General features: G+C 38.9%; 1 long non-coding RNA gene across 1 annotated transcript; it reads left to right on the forward strand.

Moving 5' to 3' along the window:
- The first annotated feature begins 504 nt into the window (after positions 1-504).
- On the forward strand, positions 505-5,812 carry LOC134144792 (uncharacterized). Its single transcript, XR_009959490.1, has 3 exons — positions 505-677; positions 2,928-3,043; positions 4,055-5,812. It is a non-coding gene; the product is annotated as an uncharacterized LOC134144792 (long non-coding RNA).
- Positions 5,813-8,255: the final 2,443 nt, after the last annotated feature.

Raw genomic sequence — 8,255 nt, forward strand, 5'->3', positions numbered from 1 at the left:
CAGGTTCTTTGATCTCTTCATATCTGTCCTAGAGGTTTTTACTCTCTCAGGTTGCCCTAGTTCATGCTGCTAGTTCAACTCCTTAAGCCTTCAAACAATACTGATATTGGTAGGATTCATTTGCTTAAAACTTTAACACATGGTCATGTATTAGCTGTGCTATTTTTGGCAAAGAAACATTTTCTTTGACTGTTACTTTCTCAAAATCACCATAATTTTCAGCAGGCACAAAATAATTAATCCCGTTAGCAACCCCCAACCCTCATTTTCACAGATAATTAGTGGATTGGGGGGGGGCAGCCAGTCTCCGTATCCCTGTTCCTACCATCATAGCTGGAGAGATCTTTTGTTCTCAGTCTGCAGCTCACATGGCCAAATGTTTCATGCTAAATTTATCATTGTTGATTACTTGCACGAATGCTCTGGATGGCCTTTTGGGGATATTTCCGGACTCTTGCTGGTGTGTTGCTTGACAACCTTACCACAGTAAAACAAAGCTATGATTATACACACTAGTAAACAACTCTCCTTCAAAGAAGAAAAAGAAAATAGGGAGACAAGACACAGAAAGCTGCAGAAGGTACTGCAAGTCTGTTTTAGATGCCAGGTCTATTATTCGATTAGACAATGCTAGGGGCAAAACCAGCATCTTCACCCTTCTGTAACTGCCAGCCAGGGTAAGTGGCTCTAGTCTTATATTGACACTTTTCTGTCCATTTTTCACTGCTGATTCCTTGTTATGCTGCTTCCCACTACCAATTGCTCCACTATGTCAGAGAAGATGCACAAAGAGAACTGCATTATGAGAGGAGATTTTTCAAACCTTTACATCTCCCCTGATTATACATGATGGAGCGCTGTGCCCTTCACTGGGATAAGTCTCATACGCATCTTCATGGCATTTTTTGAGCTCTGTTCAGGTTGTTTCAGCTCCTTAGCCAAAAAGATGTTTCCACTCAGGAGCAGAATGCGTCGTCTTCCTGTCTGGTATATCACTTTTAAGAAGGTATCATGTTTTACTTTAACAACAATGTCTAATAGATAAGAGTTGTTGCCTAACTTTTCTCTTATAGAGACATTAATATTATTTAAGCAACTATCAAGACAGAGACTTTAAAGAAACCGTCAAAATATGGAGTACTGAAAAGATGGAAAGCAGACAGTAGGGAGACCAGGATTTTCAAAGCTGCCCACTGGTCTCTTGTGTCCAAGCCCTATACATGGAACTTAAGTGGTAATAAGTGCCTGACTCTTTAAGTCTACCCTGACTCTCCTAGGCTATTTTTCCTTTTATGTTTAGTGTTTACATCTGTATGTGCTCTGTATCTTAACAGCTTATAGTCATTAAGAAAGAAAAATAAGGCAAATCAGTGCTCTGACAACAGAATCCCAAGTCCTCACTACTACTGTTGAGCTATTAAGAAGTTTAACAGAAAAGACAATTTAAAGATCATGCTCTAGCTACCATCACCCTGCCTGCCTGTTGCTGTTCAGACAACATGCAGCAGGAGACAATCATATACCAGCAAGAATGAGCTAGATCTTGTTGCATTCATTTTCAAACTAGTGGGGGAAAAAAAAACAAAAACAAAACTAACAAAAAAAAAACACTTTAAGGACATTTCCAGCTCTGCATATCTATTATGTAGCATGAGAGTCAGTTTTATATTTTGTTAGTTGATGGGTCATTCTCCCATCTGAAAAATAAATAACATTAACTCCGGGATTAAGTCATCGACAAGACAGAGATAATCATATACATGTAGAATTATGCCAGTTTTATTAGCCTGAATCTTTTAAGCCTGCACGTATTCAACAGTGAAGTAATGCAAAATGGAAAATTCAATTAGGCCGCACACATGCTTCTTGAATACCACTGCCTCAGCTTTGCATGTAGATGAATTGAACAACGCACTGATAGCTTATACAGGAACTGTCTCTTGTCTACAGTTTTGTAGTCTTGTATTAAGATTTTGTAAAAGACACATTTCCTTCACCTAGGGTAGATGAAAATGTTACATATTACACACGCTAAAAATATTTTTTATATAAAAGTTAAGGAACCCGTCTTATTAAAACATAAGTTTTAACAGCAAGAAAGCTTGAGGAAGGATAGAATAAGCATGAGATTGATTGCTAGTTTTAAGGTATGACAGCAACTAGAAAAAAAATCTAGAAAAACAAGTGCGTAATAAAAATCAGTGTATCTACCCAATCTATATATATTCATACTTTTTATATTTTTGGGTTCACGTTTTGTGAGGCATACAGAAGACATACCATGCTCTGACAACACAGTGATATCTCTATAAAGTATCTGGCAGTATGAGTGCATCTTAGAAAGTTTTTCAATGGTCCGTAATGAGTGAGCTCCGAAGTGCAGAGCTGCACAGAGCTAAGCTAAGGTTCGGAACAGCTCACTAGAAGCTGCTGGATGTGCCCAACTTGTGGTGGTTTAAACAGGAGTCGCAGCCTCTCAGCACCTTGTAAGACACTCAACCTCCTGCAAGATCTTTTACCAAATGTGCAAAGACATGAATGTTGAATTTCATGGAGAGCTTCACATCCAGCCCCCTTGATTTTTAGGGAGACAACCTATGCCCTTTCAGTTTTCACTTTGCTAGTCCAAAGCAGCTTTCAGCTTCCTTTTACAAGGCAGGCTTCCAAATCCCTGCAGCTCTTCTTTATACCACATCTTGTTTTCCTTGCAAGGTTACCAGGAGCTATACACACAGTATTTTTTCAGTTCAATACTATCAATACTTCCTCATATGTGTGAGAACACCGTAAGCAAGACAGCTAAAAAAGAAAAGTTTAAAAATGCCAGTATGGTAACTGTAAGTCCCTCAGCCTGCTGAAGATAGAGGCTAAAAAGCCTGCATCTTCCTCACAATGCAAACATGCAAAAAAATCTCTTCTCTGAACAGACTGGATCTGGATAAAATTATCAAAAACACAAATTGAAACCAAACCAACCAGCCAGCAATGGGCCAACCAGCTCATCGCCAGTGAATGAACCTGGATTGCTACTTCCTCTCCAGGGGTAAGTCCCAGGGAAATTACTCCAGTTTTTGGTAATTTCCCATGCTCATTTAAACTGTCCTAAAAAGAAATGGGAAGTATACACAGAGGATTCCTTTACTACTCACATGACACATATAGGTCTACACTCACACAACAAACAGGTAGAAGAACACAGAATTTCTCACTGGAGCTTTACAGAACACAGGAAAATGCACAAAACAACTGAACCTTTTTGTTTTCTGACTGTAAAGATCACCTGCAATAGGAAAGTGTACTGCTACCTGAACTACCTAAGCTTTGACAATAACTTACCACACTGCTCTGTTCTACGTCAAGGCAAGTAGGATATATTGTTTATGTATTTGTCAATGACACAGAAAAGGACAAAAATTACCAGTATAGCTTCTTTAATCAGATTCTTCATTTGATCTTGTAACATGTAAAGTGCTCCAATGCAATATGATTGGGGCTATGAACTAATTTCAGAAAGGAGAACCTCACTTTTCATGAGATAAAAGCCCTTCTTTCTTTTCTTTCTATAAGTTAAAATGAAAATTACCAATATGCCCAATTTTCCTCTGCTCTGCAACTTTTACAGACATTAGGAGTCAGTATAACAAAGCACACTGACTTCTCAATCTATTCTCACAATTTCCACCATTTATTTAAAGTTAGGCCAAAGTATCAGCGGCCTATAGGTACTAACCAACCAGGCTCATCATTATAAAAATTCAGTTTACAATCCAGTATTGCAGTTCTCACTTTCATGAACACAGTCATTAGCTTTGCTAAGTCTATCTAATGGCTGAACAATTTGGCCCAAAGGAACTTGTGCTGTAAGTCTTAAATTCATAATGTCCCATAAATAATCTCAAAGCATGACTGTCTTACCAGAGGAAGTTCTAACGTGTGTTTAGTTTAGAACAGCAGATACTATGGGGAATATCTGCACATAGAGATCTCAAGCGTATGTCAAGACATTTCTTATTTAAGAAGACACTGAAAAGACTGGAAAATCTGTATTTTGTAGGAGAGAGAAGAAATCTGTTAGCAACAGGCCTGGGAACAGAAGAACAGTATCAAGGAACATAATAACTAGGCCTGGGTTTCTCCAGAACCCATGATTTCCGAGAGGAGAAAAAAGAGATTCTGTCGTGGTGCGTGGACATATCAGAGAGACAGCCAGCGCGCAGAGGGATGCCAGAGAATACGCCCAGCAAGTCCGTAGGAAACACGATTGCTTTTCTGCAAATGTACACAAACAGAGGTGCAGGTGCAGGACCCCCGGAAGAATCAGGCTGGGCCCGCTGTGCACAGGTTATCCGGCCTGAAAATCTCAGAAAGAAATTTTGAATTCCCTGTAAAAAGTTAACTTGTCTGGATATCATCTAACGAACTTCCTTGAATATGCTTGTTTAATAGGTAGTGTGGTATTTATAGCTACCATGTCTCAGATAATTATGAAAATTGACATTGCTGCTTTCTAACTTGTCTTTAATTTATTCTTAAAACAAGAGAAAACTAGCTGGGAGTGAAAAGAGATGTCTAAATCAACAGCGGGAGGAGGCCTGGCTGATTCAGCTGTACCAGAATGCTTTTTTTCACAGGAAGTAAGATGAGGAATGAAAGAGCACTACAGGACTGAGTCACTTGCATTCAAATTCATTCTTACGGAAATGAAAGTGAAGTGCAATTAAACCTTGGAGTTTCTCCAAGGAGCTCTAAATAATAATACATCTTCCTCCTTTTGTTCATATATTTAAACAGCTTTCAAAGAAAACTTGATGAACATTTTAAATGTTATTTTGGGGTTTAATGCCCAAGAGAAATAGCAATATTCCTCTTCAACTTAAATCCTAAAGTGACGAGGAAATCTCATACCTTTCATTTAAGCAAGATTGAGTTTACTGGAGATTCGAATGATCTAACTTTAGGTATTAAACTGAGAGGGCTATGTTAAGAGTATTTCACCTTATCCTTCCTTTGCAGTCAAGGAGGAGCCATGAAAGTAGCCTAAGGCCTGCATCCTCTTTAGCAGGGTCGGGCTCTCACCACCAACTACAGAGGGGACTGTTCCCAACTCACAGTAAAATCTGACATTCTTATTAAGCTGATCTGTTCTCACACCTCCTCTCTTCATCCGACTACTCTAATACTTGTTTGCCCCCACACTCAACTGGTTGCTAAACCTATAGAAGACTAATTGTGTTCTACAAAAATGAACTGCTTCAGGGAGCTACAGTTAGCTCCCTGCACGAGCCCATACCACAGTGAGAACGGTCAAGCCAGCCTCAGACCCGGGCTTTCACGTGCCTGGGAACAGAGCTGGGGGCTACGGAGGGAAAGGGAACTGTGAAACCCAGTTTGGCAGTGTGTTCTATATATCTATAAAGATATCTATTATAATGATATGCACAAAGATAAATAAATCTATATATATCATCTATCTACAGATATCATTATATGAATGCATTTTTAACCAGGACTTCCAAATTTACAGTACACGCAACAGAAATAATTTCTCCCTATTTTCAACACCTCCAAGAAGGCACTGGTACATCTTTCTCCTTAAAAGGATGCTGCATAGCTTTAGCTATTCGCTTTCCTGAAGGACTAGCGCAAGATATTTTTTCAGTACTGCACATACCACATCTGATCATACAGACATTGCATCAAAGCACAGAATGTAACAACATCAACTACATTAGACCACAAGTCCCCTCCTAACTGTCTCTTTATTTTCTTTATACGTGATCTGGGACAGAAATTAAAAGTGACATGAAAAGTTCCTTTTTTTTTGTTTGTTTGTTTGTTTGTTTTTGTTTTTGTTTTTGTTTGATTGAAGCTCTCCGAACAACTTCATGAGTAGCCTGGCTTGTACAAGAACCCAACTTGTTTACTGGTATGAAAAAGCCAGCTGCCTAACTTTCTATACCTACTCTAGCTATATGCTGTTCTTCACAAAAGCTATTTGTGTCTGATGCACCATTCACTCCCTTAGACACTTTAAATAGATTTTTATTCTTCCTGTCACTTTGAAGGAAAGTAAACAGACCTGCAGTTGCAACAAGGAAGACGGTTCATAGTTTAAAGGATACAGAATAGTTACATGGGTTTTCAAGTGAGTCCCACTTCTTGTTTAGCTGGCACTCTGTCTATGGCCGATTTAGCTTTGAAAGAGCTCAGCTTCTGATCTCTACGCCATTCTCAAGAACACCTTGATCCTGCATCAGCCCACAGAGGCATCTTTCATCTACCTAACAGAAACCAGGTATGAGAGCAGACACAGTCACGTAAAGCATCTAAGGCAACTTCTATGTGCTTACACCCTGCTAAATGTTGCTTAGCAACACAAAGCTCTTCAGCATAAAGATATGTTGAAATCATTCAAACTGAATTCATGCTGCCCTAGCACACTGCTAAAGAGAAGGACAGGCAGCACTTCAGGGGTACAGGGGCCCTTCAAACTTTCTTTGCAGCTGTTTTGGAAAGATAAAGTCTTTCCTCTCTCCAAGACAGCGTCCATGCTCCAACGTCACTTGGGGAGAGGTTCTCCATCTGCAACTTATCTAAAAAATTATGAAAAAAAATCTATTTTCAGCATGTTGGCCATTGAGATTTACTTCTGAGAAAGGAGCATCAGGTATAAACCATGAACTGCCTGCTTTGAAACTACTTACGACTAACAGGACTTAAGGTGAGAATTCCCACTCCAGAAAGAAATCCAACATATTGCCACCTTATACACTACAGCTCTGGTCCATTTCTTCATCAGACTAGTGGAAAGACTCAAACAGACTAACAAGGCACTTGCATTTTGGTTTGGGTCTTTATGTAGGAGTGTGTATCACCTGATTACTTTAAGGAGAAAGTTAAATTTCTCTGATTATATGTCCTCATGTAAAAAAAAATAAAGTAAAAATGTAAAAAAATAAGTCCTAAACACATACAGTAAGTGCTGCAGCTACACAGCCAATTTGCAGGGAATATAGGGTATCTTGCTTTCAGGGCTTGGAGTATGGCGTGTCAGAAGTTTGTTCTGTTTTTACATGGACTTCTTAGTAGCACTACCGCCATTATGCCCCACTGCTTCGCAAATATTTTTGACAACCAGCTTTCTATAGTGATGTGTTAACATGGTAGGATCTCTGCCAGATCTTGAGGCACCCTGCAATTTAAGAAATTTATAAATGAGAAATGTATAAATCATTTCAGTCTTTTCAAATGCAACATCCAGCTCATCAGGTTACTCCAGATCTGTCCTAAATCTTATCAGTGTGTCAGTAATATTAGTCTAATGACATATTAATGTGGCATCAGTGGGAGACGCCCAATTACAATGTTTCATACAGCTTGTTCTATATCTCTTGCTGTGTATGGCTAATGAACAAGGACAGGAACATTTTGAGAAAGAAGGGAGGAGATTATCATTTTCTGAATCTGGCCTCAGCAGTTTTGGTCACCTGTGAAATTACTTTTTCTGTAAGCAGAAAATTCTCACTTTGGATATTTAACAGAAGAGTGATGGAAAATGGAAAATGCTTCCTTTGCGAATCAGGATAGCAATATTTAAAATTAAATCATTAATAAAGTAACAATGACATATAGAGGCCCAACTTCATTCCAGAAAGCATGAATGCTTTATTGACTGTTAGGTTTTTAAAAGAAACTTGGCTGTACTCTGCATATTATTCATAAAATATTTTGCTCTGTAATTTGGATGATTGCTATACAGAAACTAGAGAACAAATTTTAAAGGTTTAAGGGTATGAGACCTTTTCCTCCAAGTCACCTGCTCAGAGGCAGTCAGGTTAGCACTGGCTGAAAATTGTTTCCACGTTGTTTAGTGACCTATGGAGAGAGTCAGTCTCAATTCAGCTCAGCTCTTACTGGGTAAAAGTCTGTAGCAGAACACAACTGTACTGGTGACAACCCTCTCCTCTCTCCTGTTCACTCCACCAAAAGAAGGCCGAGATAAGCGAAGAGCTGGTACCTCCACTGAACAAGGTCACACAAGTCAGTCTAAACTCTGGTATTTTCTCTGATTAAGGCAAAATAAAAATCATTCTCCAATATCTTTGTTTTCTTAAGCTGGTCAGTAAATCACTGAGCTATCTGGTAAATCTACCCATCCCATTACCTGCAAGTGCTTTCATATAAAGCAATTAGTATTTAGTATGGTTAGTTTTACAGTTAGAGCCTCATCTTTTAAAGGTCAGCTCTGGACTCTT

This window comes from Rhea pennata, chromosome 10 (genome assembly GCF_028389875.1).
Source record: "Rhea pennata isolate bPtePen1 chromosome 10, bPtePen1.pri, whole genome shotgun sequence".
NCBI lineage: Eukaryota > Metazoa > Chordata > Aves > Rheiformes > Rheidae > Rhea > Rhea pennata.